Here is a 16,384-nt window from a genome sequence, read left to right on the forward strand (position 1 = left end):
CGAGTCTTCTTTCTGTTTACAGATGTAACCTCGCAAAGCGGAATGACGTCAAATTGACATTTCCCGCGAAATCGTACCCGTGAGCTGAAATTGCAAATCATTAACTTATACTGAAACACTTGCATATGGTTAGGGATACAGTTTTGAACATTGATGTGTGATGTAGTCCTACTGAATAACAGTTTGTTCATGTTTAAAACAAAAAAGAGTTACTGTATATAGGTATAATGTGTTGTAGCTTAACCAGTTAGACATTTTTAAAGTCAAATGATGGTGAGAAAGTTGTGAAAGTTTGTTCAACATAGCATTTACTTTTCCATGGAAGACTTTTGTTTCAATTGTAGACCAATTTAATGTGGTCATGTCATTAACCCATAAACATTTCCTGTTTGTTATCAAACTATTTCATAACTGTAATAAGAGGCAATAAAATCATAGCCTTATGTTGAAACAGCTATTATAACATTATTTATCATTATGTGGTACTTTATGGATTCTCGGAAGCTATAGAAATTGATAGAAAATGTTTTTCATATTAATGATTTTCAATATTAAATTGAAAGATGCACTCTATTTTGTATTTTTACTGGTATATTTTATATGTTTTGAAAGTAACTTCAAAGTGAAATAATTTGTAATCTGATTACTTTTTACATTAATTAATTAGTAATGTAATCAGATTACAATGTTCCAGTAGTAATCGATTACTTTTTTTAAAGTAACTTACCCTAACACTGCTCTCCAGCACTACTTCTTTTTGTTCACAGCTCATGTGTTGTGATTTGCGATAACCCGTCTCTCTCTTGTTCTTTTTCTTTTTTTCACAGTCATGGCACTTGCTGAAAGCGCTCGGCTTTTCCGTTTCATCTTGGATGATGTGCTCTCTCGTCTCTCCGTGAAGACATTCCTGACGGCCGAGGTAACGCAGATTTACCCTCTGCACCGCAAATGTGTTTAGAAAAGATATGATATACGGGGCCCAGCGTTTTATGACTGGAGCTGTTCATTACATTCCTGAAGTGGCAGCATATCTCAGCCAATACTGGTCTCCTTCACCTCCCAACCTGACCTACGTGTGTCCTCCCAGATCAACAGTCAATTACGCTCTCTCTCGCTCAACTTTCTCCCTCCGAGAAGAAAGGAAGGTTTTCGGTTCGGCCGCGGTGCCACTGCCTGGCTAATTAGAACCAGGGTCTGTTAAAACCAGAGCTTTAGTAAAACATGCAGTAAAACCCTGAAGGCGAACCATAAACTAGCCCATTTCTTTCATTCTTTCTGAGAGGACTCGGCCCGAAACCTGGGCGTAAACTTTTACGAGGACCCCTGGGGTCACCAGTAAACCCGTTAATAGAGATGAGATATGAGGGCTCCCAATGGCCTCCCATTTCGTTAGCTTTTTTCTGTTTTTTTGTGTGTGTGTGTTTTGTATTCTTAAGGAGGGTTAAGTGCTCGGGTTCCAGCTCAGGGTCTCTTCGAGGAGCAGCAGAAAACAAAAACAAAAGAAGCGCAACTCAGACTCTTATTTTACTGCTCCATTTAGAGTATTTAGTTTCGATGTAACAAATTTAGGATTTTGGGTCTCATTTTCTATTGGTTATTATGTTTAAATATTGTGTACTTACATAAAAAAGATTAAATTTTATATATAATATTCTTATTTTGCATAATTTATTGCAAAAAAGAAAAAGTTTGTTGATCCTGAGGTGGGATATTGGTTAAGGTTAAGGACAGGTTTAGTTTAAGGGCTGGTTAAGTCAGTAGTTTTCAAAATTGGGTCCTGGGACTCCCAGGGGGGCACAAGAGAGTGCTGGGGGGTCCTTGGAAATGTTTAGATGAAAGGCAATAAGTATATAAAAATAAAATAAAATAAAACAATAAATAAAAAAATATAAATACAAACAAGGAATATGTAATTGAATTAATACAATAAACCAAAACAGGGGTGAAGCAGTGGCGCAGTTGGTAGTGCTGTTGCCTCACAGCAAGAAGGTCGCTGGGTCGCTGGTTCAATCCTTGGCTCAGTTGGCGTTTCAGCAACCCAAGCTCATTCTGGAAACGTAGCCCCATGGACGTTTCTGGAGGCCACGATTTACGTGGCCAGAGGTACGTATGACCGTGTTTAGTTTTTCTCGAGCGAACGCTGCGGGGCGGTGTGGTGCCGCTCTGCTCCTCCTCTTCGCGCTCGCCGGCTGATGGCTCGCCTCCGAATGGAAGGCTTTCCCGCTGCTACCAGTTTATCTGCTTAGCTCTCAGCGTTACGTCAGCGGAGCGGAGGCCCGGAGGAGGAGGAGCCGGCCGCGGGGACGACCGGGATCGGGTCCGGGGAAGAGCGGTTCCAGAAATCAGGTAAGATGAAAAACAGAATCCAAAAAATAAGGGCGATAATGCGGCGGGATCCGAAAACTCGGTCGAAATCAAAGACGAGGGCTTTTGCTTTTTTTTTTTCATTGAAATAACGCCACAGGTAGTTGGTAGATCTCTTTTTTATATGTTAAGTATCTTTTTTTTTGTTTTACAGTGATCATTCAGAATTCATTTTAGTCTACTGATTCACTGCTCTAGAAAAGAAAAATTGTGCTGAAACTGCTCAAAATAATCATATATATAGTTATAGTTATGTACTTTTGATAGATTTAGTACATTTCATTAAACAGCCAATCAATTAAAACATTATATATTGCTAAATGTGAAATAATTACTAAATGAATAATGACTGAATAATTACTAAATGAATAAACATGAAAATGGCATTAAAGGAACATGTTTTTACATACAAAATATTACATATTAACAAATATACAAGTATTAAAAAATAAAAAATAAAATTGCCAATTTACCAAATGGTTGACCATGTTTTACTGTTTTAAATAATGGCTCACACACACAGCATTGTTGGTTTACAAAAAAATAAAATAAAAATCAAACAAACATCCTGTTGTACTACTACACTTGATATAGTTTTTATTGTAAAAATAACAAGAAAACATGTTAAATGGGAATCTGAAATATTCTTACTTTAAAAAATAAAGGTGATTTAGTATTCAAAAATGTTTTATTTTGAGTATTTTTTAGATTTAGATTTTTCATAAAATGGTAATACTACATTTTTCATGTAGTATATGTATTACGTCTGATACTTTTACCATAAACCAACATATCAACCATTTGGTAGAGGCTGATATTTTAGAAATGATGGAAAGTGTTGAAAAAAAATGCATTGAGTGTGAAATGCAATCCAAATTTAGTAGTTAAAGGGATATATATATATATATATATATATATATATATATATATATATATATATATATATATATATATATATATATATATATATAAAACTAAGGTATTTTAAGTGTTGAATGAATTTGATATATTTTTCAAGAGTATTTATTTAGAACTAATGAGACAGTAATCACAATGGCTAAACGTGTATGTATATATGGCTATATATATATAGTCCTTATAATTTAAATTTATTGTCAGTCCATCTGAGACAAATTTAGCAGTCTTTCCCAGAGCAAATGTTTACAGAGCATCTGATACTTTTTCATTTCTAGATATCATTAAGCAAACATACACGTTTAGCCATTGTGATTAATGTCTCATTAGTTCTAAATAAATACTCTTGAAAAATATATCAAATTCATTCAACACTTAAAATGCCTTAGTTTTATATATATATATATATATATATATATATATATATATATATATATTTTTTTTTTTTTTTTTTTTTTTTTTTTAAATACAGGTTAGTACAATTATCTATTCTTTTTTTTTCTCTATAATTTAAATTTTTTTTTAATTATAGCTAAAAATATGATATATAATAATTAAATTTAGTGGCATGGAAAATCCAAACCTAACTTTATGGAAACTCAAAACATATGTGTTTTAGTAACGTGCAATCTCAAAACCTAAATGGGTTTTGTCATGAAAACTCAAAACTAATTTTTTTAGTAACATGGAATCATAAAACAATTTCGGTAACACTTTACAATAAGGTTCATTAGTTAATGCATTTACTAACACGAACTAATCATTAACATCACATGTACACCATTTATTAATCATAATTGAACATTTACTAATGCATTATTAACATTCAAGTCCATGCTTGTTAACATTAGTTAATGTGCCATGAGTTAACAAACTAACAATGAACTACTGTATTTTCATTACGTAACGTTAACTAACATGAACAAATACAGTAGTAAATGCATTGTTTATTGTTTGTTCATGTTAGTTAATGCATTAGTTAACATTAATTAATGAACCTTATTGTAAAGTGTTACCGCAATTTCAGTGTCATGGAAACTCCAAATATATATTTTTTAGAAACATGAAACTCAAAACCTATTTTTTTGTGTGTCATGGAAAGTCAAAACCTATTTTTTAGCAACATGGACTCTCAAAACTTGTTGTAAAAGCTCATGTTGCTTTAAAAGCAACAGTGTCTTTAGTACTCAATTTGTCTCTAATTTGTATTTGGCTAAATTTTGACAGCACACACACACACACAAACACCCGTTTGGGCCTGAGGGTGAATTTAAGGCCCCGATCGCCCACCCAATCTATTAGCACAGGAATGATGATGCCGTTGAAAAAGCTGACAAAACAATTCGTTAATATTACAAATGATAATGATTTTTCGGCGGTCATGTTGCCCGCGGGCAACAAAAACACACCCGGACGTCACGTCGCAAGGTTTATATGTCAGCGTTAGCATTGTCACAAGGGCAGCGCGCTTCATATTTCGTAACTTTCTCAGGTTACCACGTAGCCTAGCCTTCAGACCACCCTCGATTAATCTTCCCCCTTGTAGCGCCTTTATAATTCGCCATTACAAAAGCCATTAAAGCACAGTCTGATTCAACCCCCGGAGGATATTTTAGCTGAGAGATCGAGAGGCTCCTCGGGGCCCCTGGTGGCCCTTTGCACCTCGGACGAGCCCCGAGTCAAGCGGACAGGTCCTTAAAGCTGGGTGAAAAGATCAGGCAAAAGAAAACAAGCATGATTAATGAGAGAAAACGAGGGCCCTTTGCTTTCTTTCATCTGCTCTGATTCTGGCGAGCCATTAACCCACAGGACAACTGTCCACGGGCCGCAGCGCTGAGAAATGAGCTCCCTGTGCTCGGTTCAGGCAAATGTTTATGCCTCACAAATGAAGGTGGAACTGAGGGACGTTCAAGAGGTGGAAGGTAAAAACAAAGCTCAACTGACCGCTTGGAAGCAGCGCTGTCATTAGTAACGCTCGCGCGGCGGCTAGGCTAATCACTAAATCTCTTTCCACGAGTTCTGAAATGTGAAATGGCTTCATTTGTGGGCCATTTGAAATGAACCGTGAGGTTACAGATCATGTAGTCTACAAAATAATCACAAATCAGTGTTTTTTTAGAAGTAGGGAATCACTCTGAGGGGAGTTCACTGGACAAACTGGAGTGCTGATGTACACTCAGTAAATTGTGTTTGCTGTTTGTTCACTACTTATTGAAAATGAGCTGAAATAAAAAAAAAAATGTTTTGTTTTTTGGGAGGGGCAACTTAATTAAAATAAAAAAACAGGTTCACTTTAGGGCTGCTCGATTATGGGAAAAATCATAATCAAGATTATTTTGGTCATAATTGTAATCGATTATTCAAAATGATTATAAGTTGAAGTCAAAATTATTCATCCTCCTGTGAATTTATTTTTATATATAAATATTTCCCAAATGATGTTTAATAGAGGTTTTTTTTTACAGTATTTCCTATAAATTTTTCTACTTCTGGAGAAAGGCATATTTGTTTTATTTCAGCTAGAATAAAAACAGGTTTGAATATTTTGAAACCTATAATAGCTCGATATTAGTAGCCCCTTTAAGCAATATATATGTTTGATTGTGTGCAGAAGAAATTACTGTTATACAATGACTTATCTATTTACCCAAATTAAGCCTTTGAATGTCACTGAATACTAGTATCTTGAAGAATATCTATAAATATAATGTGTAAAATATAATGTGCTGTCATCATAGCAAAGATAAAAGTAATCAGTTTTTAGAAATGAGTTATTAAATCTGTTATGTTTAAACTGTGCTTTAAGCATCTTCACTGTATTTTTGATTTTATTATTGATTAATAATAAAAACAGTCGGCAGCAGCAGGAATATCGCAAGCTGTCTTTTTAAGAATAGTGCGGCTCTGATATGGTTTCTCTTTCACGTGTCTTTTGATTCTCAACTTGTTTGTTTATTACACAAATGGGGGTTAATATGAATAATCAATAAACTCCGCGCTCTGACACAAATGTGCATGTATTTGACCATTAAATCGCTAACATTAAGATCGCGTTTAGATGTGTGTGTGCTCTGCTGTCCGAGGCCAGACACGGCACGTGCGCACACACAACAGCACGTGCTCTTTTGCGCTTTTAAAATTATGAATGATGCGCATCCCGTGCTGCAAAAGTGACATTACAGCACATGCTTTTAGTCATTTTCATGTGGAACTGAGCTTTGCAGAGGCAAAGAGTTTTCACACGTGTACAACTGGAAAGGGGGCGGTATGTGATGGAATAATCGTTTATCTCGATTAATGGTTTTTCATAATCGTTAAAAGCCAAAATCGAAATCGGATTTTCGATTAATTGCACAGCCCTAGTTAACTTAATTCCTTCATGTTGTCCCAACACAAATCGATTGTGAGGAACCCAGCATTTTTTACAGTGTATTGTACATTCAGAAAAAAACAGAGTTATTCTGCTTGTTCAAACTACTTAATGAGCTGATTCAATGCAATTCTTGAGATTTTTTGAACAACTTGATTGTTTTATGTTCAATCCACTTTAATTGGTACAACAACATCAAGTTTTACCTCAATCTGTTTGTGTTGGGACAACATGAAGGAATTTTGTGCACACAAAAAATAAAACGTTTATATATTTTAAAGTCATGTAATTCACAGAGGCGGTTCATTCCTCTGTGGCGACCCTGGATTAATGAAGGGACTAAGCCGACAAGAAAATGAATGAATGAATTCACAGAACGATGCAGGTAGTTATTAAAATTAAACAACACTTTGAGGGAAAGCATTCCTGCAACACTTCTAGTTTAAAACATTATTATAATATATAATTTTGACACGATTACCAGTGATCGTTCTTCATAAGATCGCTGGATCTCATTCACAATAACCATGGACTACAAATCCGCCATTTCTGGATTACATATTCATACATGCACTCCGTTCACACTTACACATGCTTCCTCATTTAGACTGCTTACACTCGCACCACCTGAGGATTGTCAACGACTGATTACGCACACTATTTAAGCAACACGCTCACTCATTCACATGGCCGAGTCTTGTTATCTGTATAGTAACACTAAAATGCATATATATATATATATATATATATATATATATATATATATATATATATATATATATATTTATATATACTAAAAGACTGTGCAGAAAACAAGTGCAACTGTTTTGGCACTTAAGCTTTTAGCTTAAGCATCATAAATTCCCAAGTTAAAATCCATTTAAAATATCTCCTCTTCTTATTGTTTAAACCCCATGTCGAGGACAGAAATAAAAAGCACACATCGGGGCGTAAATATTGGCTCTGTTCTAAGAGTCTGTGAGTGGGTACGGTTCGCAGCAAGTCCAGCCGTCCGCACCTGGACGGGTGAAAGGGAATATGAGCTGAACTCTGCATCTCTGAAGCTGAAGAGAGAGGAGTTGGGGGTCAGGAGAGAGAGAGAGAAAAGGTCACTCGCACAGACACTTTCACACAGTAATGTGTTTCAAAGCTGTTCCCTCGGCAGGGGTAAGAAACACTCGATCACTTTATATCAGTGGAAATCCTGAGGCCTGGCGCTCACCCTGCACTTTTCACATCGCTGAAAGACGTTATGTAGCGATGGCCCAAATGTGATTTAAAAGAGTCTGACCATTTTATATTTCAGCTTTTGCAAATGTAGCTATGACAAATGGCTCGCTGATCTTAAAAAATGGCCTTCATAAATACGAATTTGGGCTGTCAGGCTCAGCGCAACTTCTTTTTTTTTTTTTCTTGGACCAAACTATGAAATCTTGATTCGATCTACAATGCATCAGAATTCATTAGATCGCATTATATGATATTTTTAAAAATGATACATATATATATATATATATATATATATATATATATATATATATATATATATATATATATATATAAATAATTATTTTTTTTAGATATTCACTGTCACATTTCTTTAGATTAAAATATTAGAGATATTTACTGTAAATGGTGCAGATGTATATTTCATTTACACACACACACACACACACACACACAAAGAAAACACACACATTAGGTTTTTATTTTTCACTGTGACTTCTCGTACTGATTTTTAACAGAATTGTTTGGTCATGCTTTATTTTTTTTTAGAATTTATGCAATTAACAAACCATTAACTAAGACTTTTAACTCAATAATCTAAAAATAATTTGCTGCTAATTAATAATTATTAAGTTAGTATTTGGGTTTAGGTATTGAGTAGGATTAAGGATGGAAAATTAGATCACACTTTATAATAAACAATAAGTTTGTTTGTAATAGGCAGGTAATAAGCCAGTAGTAAATGGTTTGAATCGTTAAACTAAAGTGTTTCATTTTTTACATTTAAAAATATTTAATTCTGTATGATTTATGAATCGTTTTTCTCATGGGGAGTGTTACATTTTCACAAAAATACAAATCTAAAAATACAGGTTACACTTTAATCAAGGTGTCCTTTTTACACATTCAATGTACTTACTATAGTAATTACAGTTAATTATGCACAAGTACATGTAACTAACTATAGTAAGTTCATGTAAATAATTAATATTACTCTGTAGTCAAATAAATAGTAACAATAGTTATACAACCATACAATAAATAGTTATATGTAACAAATACACCTTAAAATGACCCTATGACAACCTTGAATAATTAATAAATCCAAAATAGCAACATATTATGTTTGATCGATATCTCTGGCGGTAAAACTGCTCTAAATAAACAGCAATAAGGTCACAATTCAAGTCAGTGTTGGTTATTGGTGTAACAATGCACTGTTGTATCAAAAAAAAATTATATATAGACTCAAACAATTGCATTTGCTGTTTGCTCGAGCTACTTATTTTAAATGAGCTGAAACAAAGCAATTCTTGCGGATTTAGGTTCAATCCACCTAAATTTGTATTAAATTTCACTAATCAGTGAACTTAATTCCTTCATATTGTCCCAACACAAATCAGTTGTCTGGAACCCAGCGTTTTTTTTACAGTGTTGAAGACCTGATGATGAGTTTCAGTAGCGTAAAACTATTACTCAATAAATCAAATAAAGTCCATTCTCATAAAGCTTAAAACGTCTCCTAAGGGGACACAAGACTTTAAATGCTTGCAAGAGTGAATAAATTGAGAAACAACTGAAAATGGATTGAGGAAATGGATGAGCTAACGAATTTACACCAAAACTAATTTAAATCACCAAATTACACATAGTTTTAGTAGTATGTTTATTTGAATGCTTTTTTGGTATATTAAGAATATAGGAGCTGAAAACCAAAGACTTGGCATTCAAAAAAATAAATAAAAATGTACTTAAAGTTTACAGTCAAAATCAAGTCTCTATCCAAATAATATTACTCTCTAAATCATACTGCACATAATTAATATATATATATATATATATATATATATATATATATATATATATATATATATATAAAGGTATTAGGTACACCTTATTAGTACCGTGTTGGATCTACTTTTGCCTTCAGGGCTGCTTTAATCCTTCATGGCATAGATTTAACAAGGTCCTTGAAATATTCCTCAGATATTTTGCTCCATATTGACATGATAGCATCACGCAGTTGCTGCAGATTTGTCTGCTGCAAATCCATGATGCGAACTCACATCCCAAAGGTGCTCAATTGGATTGAGTCTGGTGACTGTGGAGGCCATTTGAGGACAGTGAACTCATTGTCATGTTTAAGAAACCAGTTTGAGATGATTCATGCTTTATGACATGGTGCGTTATCCTGCTGGAAGTAGCCATCAGAAGATGGCTACACTGTGGTCATAAAGGGATGGACATGGTCAACTGCAATACTCAGGTAGACTGTGGCGTTGACACGATGCTCAATTGGTACAAATGGGCCCAAGAAGTGTGCCAAGAAAATATTTCCCACACCATTACACCACCACCACCAGCCTGAACTATTGATTCAAGGCAGGATAGATCTATGCTTTCATATTGTTGACACCAAATTCTGACCTGACCATTCAAATGTCGCAGCAGAAATTGAGACTCATCAGACCAGGCAACATTTTTCAATCTTCTAATGTCCAATTTTGGTGAGCCTGTGTGAATTGTAGCCTCAATTTCCTGTTCTTAGCTGACAGGTGTGGTCTTCTGCTGCTGTAGCCCATTCTCCTCAAGTTTGGATGTGTTGTGTGTTCAGAGATGCTATTCTGCAGACCTCGGTTGTGACGAGTGGTTATTTGAGTTACTCTTACCTTTCCATAAGTTCCAACCAGTCTGGCCATTCTCTTCTGACCTCTGGCATCAACAAGGCATTTGCGCCCACATCTCCGCTCCTCCTCTTTGCACTCGCCGGCCGACGGCTCGCCTCCTAATGGAGGGCTTTCCCGATGCAACCAGTTTGTCGGGGACGACGACCGGGATCGAGTCCGGGGAACAGCGGTTCCAGAAATCAGGTAAGATGAAAAACAGAATCCGAAAAATAAGGGCGAGAATGCGGCAGGATCCGAAAACGCGGTCGAAATCGAAGACGAAGGCTTTTGCATTATTTTTTCTGGACGGCTTTTGCAAACCGTCGCTTGGGTTTAGGGAAGGAGGAGGAGGAGGAGGAAGAGAAGGACGGCCGGGTTGGCCGATCCGGCGGCTTTTCGCACGAGAACAGCGCAGGCGCGAACGGCGCACGCTCCCGAGAGGCGCCCGAGACGCAAAAAAACGCGCACAAAGGCCTCTCGCGGATCCGCGAAAACAAAAACCGCTCGAATACATACCTCCCGGGACGTATCTCGCGGTCCGCAGAAACGTCCGCGGGGCTACGTTTCCACAATGAGCCTGGGTTGATTTTATGTATTGTCAGAAAAGTGGATAATTGTACAAATTCATACAGTTCAATTCATACAACAACGTATGACTTTTAAAAAGGGGGCATGTCTCCAATCCCCTCTCCTAAACCCATCCGTCATTGGGGGATGATGAAATTATACTGAGATGATCAAATTATAAAATTAATCAGAATTAGCATTACTTTGAAAAGTTAAAAATTGGTGTGAGATTGCTTTGAATATTTCAGTATTGATGCATGTCTAGTCAGTGCTGCAGCTTCAGTTTTGCTTATAACTTCAGTTTTGCTCTTCACCAATAGTCTCAGTGCAGAAAACAAAAATATATATTACCTAATATTAACAGTCTTTTTAATTAGAGCATTATTGACTAACTATTGGGTGTTTTACTGCAAACAGAAGCCCTTTGAGTCTCCAGCGATTGTAACATCAAAACTGAACTGAATCTAGAAAAGAACAGGCAAAAGAAAACAAAACATCTAAATATTGGCAGGCCAGAAAGCCTGGAGATAGCAATACGCACTCAATCATGTTCTCCAAGTGTCCAATAGCACCTCAGTGTAACGTGAACATGAGCATTGAGTGTTCAGCTCGGCCTTTATGGTCCAAATCGATGAAAGCTATTCTCTAACGGGCCGGCGGAGTCAAAAAATCAGCCATTTCCTCCAGGATGTGCTCTCTTTTTTGCACTCTTTCCATTTGGAGGAAATGTCAGGCGGGTGTTTCTGAAGCGGCTGCTAACAGCTCGGCTGGACGACTGCGGTACTGACACACTGCGCCTCTGTCGATGGCATTTGGTTTGTTTTTACACAACACTGACTCTCGCTGAACTACCGGCGCACTCTTTATAATGTCAGCACGAGGCCTGGGGTCAGTCCGTGTTTATAGCTACTGTGAGAGGGCAAGATATAAACTATGTCTGCTCGCCAGACAGAAATGACAACAAAATCAATGGAACAAACAGCAAGAGTGAGATTTTTAACTGCAGCGAAGTTACCATGATGGGTTTTCAGGCTTATTTCTAGTGTAACAGTGTATAAATATGGAAAAGTCTTCACCACAATAGTATGGGGTCCATCAGATCCTTCAGAGGTGCACCAAGCTTGGTGAATTTTTACGAACTCATCCAGGAGCTGCCTCTAGATGAGGGTTGTTACTTGAGCCAGGGGCTGAGCTAGGGGGTAGCCAGGGCTCAAGGCCCCTCACTGGCCACCCTGCTTGCAAATTTCAAATTTTAAAGAGACAAATGTCTCCCAAATTATGAATAATATCTAGGGCTGGGCAATAAAATCGGTATCGATATTTATTGACTGAACACCATTGTTAATATTGATAAAAAAGATTTGCTCTGTAGTTTCGGTATGAATCGCTATAGTTTTATAAAATTTGGGTGCACCGAGATTCATGTAAGTAGAACTGACTGATCTGCTTCACACTTTGTATGGAACTTACACATTTCAGTAATAACAGCAGATTAAGGCCCAATTCCAATTCTATTTTTGTACCCTACCCCTTCCCCTTGGTCCTTAAAACGGAGTGTGAAGAGGAAGGGCTTCAAAATTTACCCCTAAGAAATGGAACAGCACTACATCACCCTCATATGTCATCGCAATCACATGCTTCATATGAGATCAGACGATTTCGCAATCTGCTGTAGGTTTTCCAGTTGTGTTATCTTTTGGTATTTATCTTCAAGAAATCATTGAAGGCATATATTATGCTATCAAAACGATCAAATGCGGCAGTAGGATCATTACTATACTGTGCATTTACACCGTGGCCATATTCATCTATGAAAACACGCCAAAAACAACATTAGTATTATAGCAGACTTCATGTCAGAACACATGCAAAAATGAGTGCCGTATAGCAGTAGTGAAAAGATTGTAAATAAAAAAGTAAAGTAAGTAAAATGTAAGCATGTCACAAGAGTGGCTTTTTGGTTTCTTTTCTTGTGCATCCCAGCCACAGTCTCCCTATCTGATATAATGACTAATATAGTCAACTTCAACTTGTAATGTTGCAGTGTGTATTTGAATGCTGGTTGTTTTCTGTACTTGAAAGCTCAGATTTGATTATAATAGTTTCTTTTATTTACAGAAATTGAGGTTTACTGATTATTATTGACGTATTTACATATTTACGCGTTACCATTGCACACACCTTTGTAACATTTTATTTATCAAGTTTAAGAGTTTCTTTAACACTTGTGTTTATTTTATGAAGAGATCAGATATTTTGTCTAAATATTTTTGTTTTTGACTATTCAAAGTATTTCCCTTGGTAATGTTGGTAAATTAAAATAAAGTGGGTAAATAACCAAAAAAATAATAATCCTAATATTCCTAAATGGATTGTTAAAAATATTCAATAATTATCGAATTATATGAAACATGATATTGTGAATGTTTTTTTTTTTTTTTGTTTTTTTTGCAATGTTGCCTAGCCCTAATCATATCTATACAACAATGTTTTTAACTGTTGTGAAATGCAGTTTTTCAAAACTGAGAGACAAGGAGTGCCCCTGTGACAGCAAGCTTGGCCCCGTTAAATTTAGAAACTTGGAAAAATGAAACAATAAGGGTGCTTTCACACCTGTGAATCGATTCAGTTGTTCCGAAACAGAGATTACAAATGTTACATTGTTGCTCTTTGCTCTTGGAGCGGTTGCTTTCAAACTGCAAAGTTTCTAATCAGACCAAAAGAGCTAAAACAAGTCACATGTTAGTAAACTCTCCTCACATTGGTCAGAGTTTCAGGGTTTATTTTGCAGCGTCCCGCTCAGCTGTCAGGAGAGGTGGTGGTTTGGTGGTGATTGACAAGGTGCGCGCGCGCGACATGTCTGAGGAGAGATGCGGTGGGGAGGGGTGAGAAGGGTGCGCGACGATGAATATTTGAGGACCAGGAGGGAGATGCGAGATTACCGGGAGATCATCACTCGTTTGCGGGTATCTGGAGACTCGCGAAACTTCCCGCCCTACTCATAATTCTCTCTTCATATAGCCGTATGGCTATTATTTATCCATAAAAGACTGTGATATAACCACGCTCGGATCGGTCGCTTTCTCACTGCAATCGAACCGCTCCAGGTTTCGTTTCAATCGAGCCGAGACCACCTCACTCAGAGCGGTCTCGGAGCGATTACTTTGGCGAGGAACAGAGCGCGATTGCCCTGTTCACATATGCCAAACGAACCGCGCTAACTGGGCAAACGAGACACGTTCCGAAACAAAAGTGTAGGTGTGAAAGCACCCTAAAAGTCCTCTGAAGTGCACATTTTTATTTGATGTTTGACATAATCTCAACCAAACACAAAGATAGGGTGGGACATAGTGTAGCTCCTCCCTTTTTTTTAAAAAAGCCAATAGCCTTTTGTTTTATCACCGCACTGACAGTGAGAGTGGTTAAGTTCAAGTGCATCAAATGAAAAGCAAATGAGAAGGAGGCGGAGCTTGTCAGATACTAGAGAACATTTGATTGGTTATGAGTTGACGAAAAACTGAAGTTTGAGGTGACTTAAATTAAACCGTTGATCCATTTTGATCCAAACTGCAAGCTTTACATGTTTGTATCATCATCTTCTAAATTGTTTTGGAGCACACTAGCTTATAGAGATATCTTAAAAACTCACATTTGATATCATGCAATTTTATCAGTCCACAATTAAAGTGACATGCAGAAGGAGCTGCTGAGGTGCAGCTGTGGAGAACAGAGCTGGTTAATTATTCAGGAGTGTGTGATTAAAGGGAGGAACCGCTGGTCTTTTTATTAAAGCAGGGGTAATTACTGCAGAGCCTCGTTTCAGGCCTACAAAGAGCCGTAACATGGTTAGAGACCGTTCCTAAAGCAAATAACCTGACGTGGAAGCATATTTGAGCAAAGACGGTTGGTACTGTACCAGCCTCAGTTGTCATGATGAAGATAAAGACCAGTTGTGATGTATTTGTTTATGTTAAGTTGTCATAACAAACAATGTCATCCTTGCATTTAAAATGACATGAGCAATTTTTAACTGACACTGTTGTCATAAGCATGCATAAAATCTCCTTCACATTCATGACATGTGCCATGTTGTGGTTATAGAGGTCTTTCAAGAGTTCACACTTAGCTGATGATTGAAAATAAAGCGTATTTGGCATGCTGTCCCGGAAGAGAGCCCTGAGCTCAGAATATCCTTGAGCCAGGGGCTCCCTTCCGTTAGAAGGGTGAGAGATAGTCTGAGTTCAGGTAGGACTCGAGAACTCCCCTGCTTGTGAACGTGCTGAGATATAGCTGGCTAAGAGTTTTTCTTAAGATGCTATTTTGGAATATTCAATTTACTTATGTTGTATGTCTTTGTACGGTGGGAGGAAACCTGGGGAAAACTCACACGAGCACGAAGAGACCATGCAAACTACACACAGAAATGCCAACCGGCCTGGTGAGGGGCCGAACCAGCGACGATCTTGCTGTGAGGCAACAGTGCTAACCACTGGGCCACCGTGCAGTCATATCAGGATAAGGGGAGGAGTAGGGTTGGAAGGGGGATTCTTTAAGACAAAGATGACTGGAGTGGAAAACTCTGGCTATTTATAGTGTGTCAGTATTCATCTGATTGGTGCAATATATTGAGCTGATGCGGTACCAGTCGCGTTCAATCATAATCAGGGTTCAACGCTTAGGATTTTTTTACTGGTCTGATCAGGCCAATGATTCAGATTTTTACTTGCCCTGGCAAATTTTTCGCTGGCCCAAAAAGAGAAGTTAATAGCTATTTTGAGCCACATCTTTTAAATTATGTGTCAAAAACAATGCCTGTGAATCTTGAATTTAAATATTTTTAAAAATTGCATAAAATGTATAATGAGCAAAATTCAAAGTGTTATGCAAACAAAAAGAGCAGTATGGAAAATGTGCAGGTACTGTATTGTCATACTGACAGCAAACTATGCAAAAGATCACAGGTCATGTTGTTCCCTCGTAAATCTCTGCTTCCAAGACGTTAGAAACGTCTTTTCTTTTATCCTTATAATTTGATTTGATTGTTATCAGGTTACCGGGAAAAAAAACATGCTCAAAACAACATATCAGGTAAGAGGAACTGGAAAGCAATATGGTTTTTACGACATCACAGAGAAGGTAGCATCTAAAGACTTAAAGCACAAACTTAGAATGCACACAACTGACAAATTATTGCATGCAAGTGAAGCTTTAGTGACAAGGTGTCAGGGTTCTGCCACTCTGGTCTTGTAAATTCTTGTTTTGGTGGCAGAGTCTG

The 16,384-nt window shown here is 37.0% G+C and overlaps 1 long non-coding RNA gene across 3 annotated transcripts in view; it reads left to right on the forward strand.

Annotated features, from left to right (window-relative positions):
• The window catches only part of LOC137487508 (uncharacterized), a 30,661-nt gene that overhangs the window by 255 nt on the left and 14,022 nt on the right, over positions 1–16,384 (forward strand). For 2 of the 3 annotated variants that reach the window (XR_012390161.1, XR_012390162.1), the window contains exon 2: positions 828–919. This is a non-coding gene — a long non-coding RNA (uncharacterized lncRNA). Of the gene's footprint in view, positions 1–22; positions 80–827; positions 920–16,384 lie in introns of all 3 variants that reach the window. The other variant, XR_011006112.2, reaches the window with a different exon arrangement.

This window comes from Danio rerio, chromosome 14 (genome assembly GCF_049306965.1).
Source record: "Danio rerio strain Tuebingen ecotype United States chromosome 14, GRCz12tu, whole genome shotgun sequence".
Taxonomy (NCBI): Eukaryota; Metazoa; Chordata; class Actinopteri; order Cypriniformes; family Danionidae; genus Danio; species Danio rerio.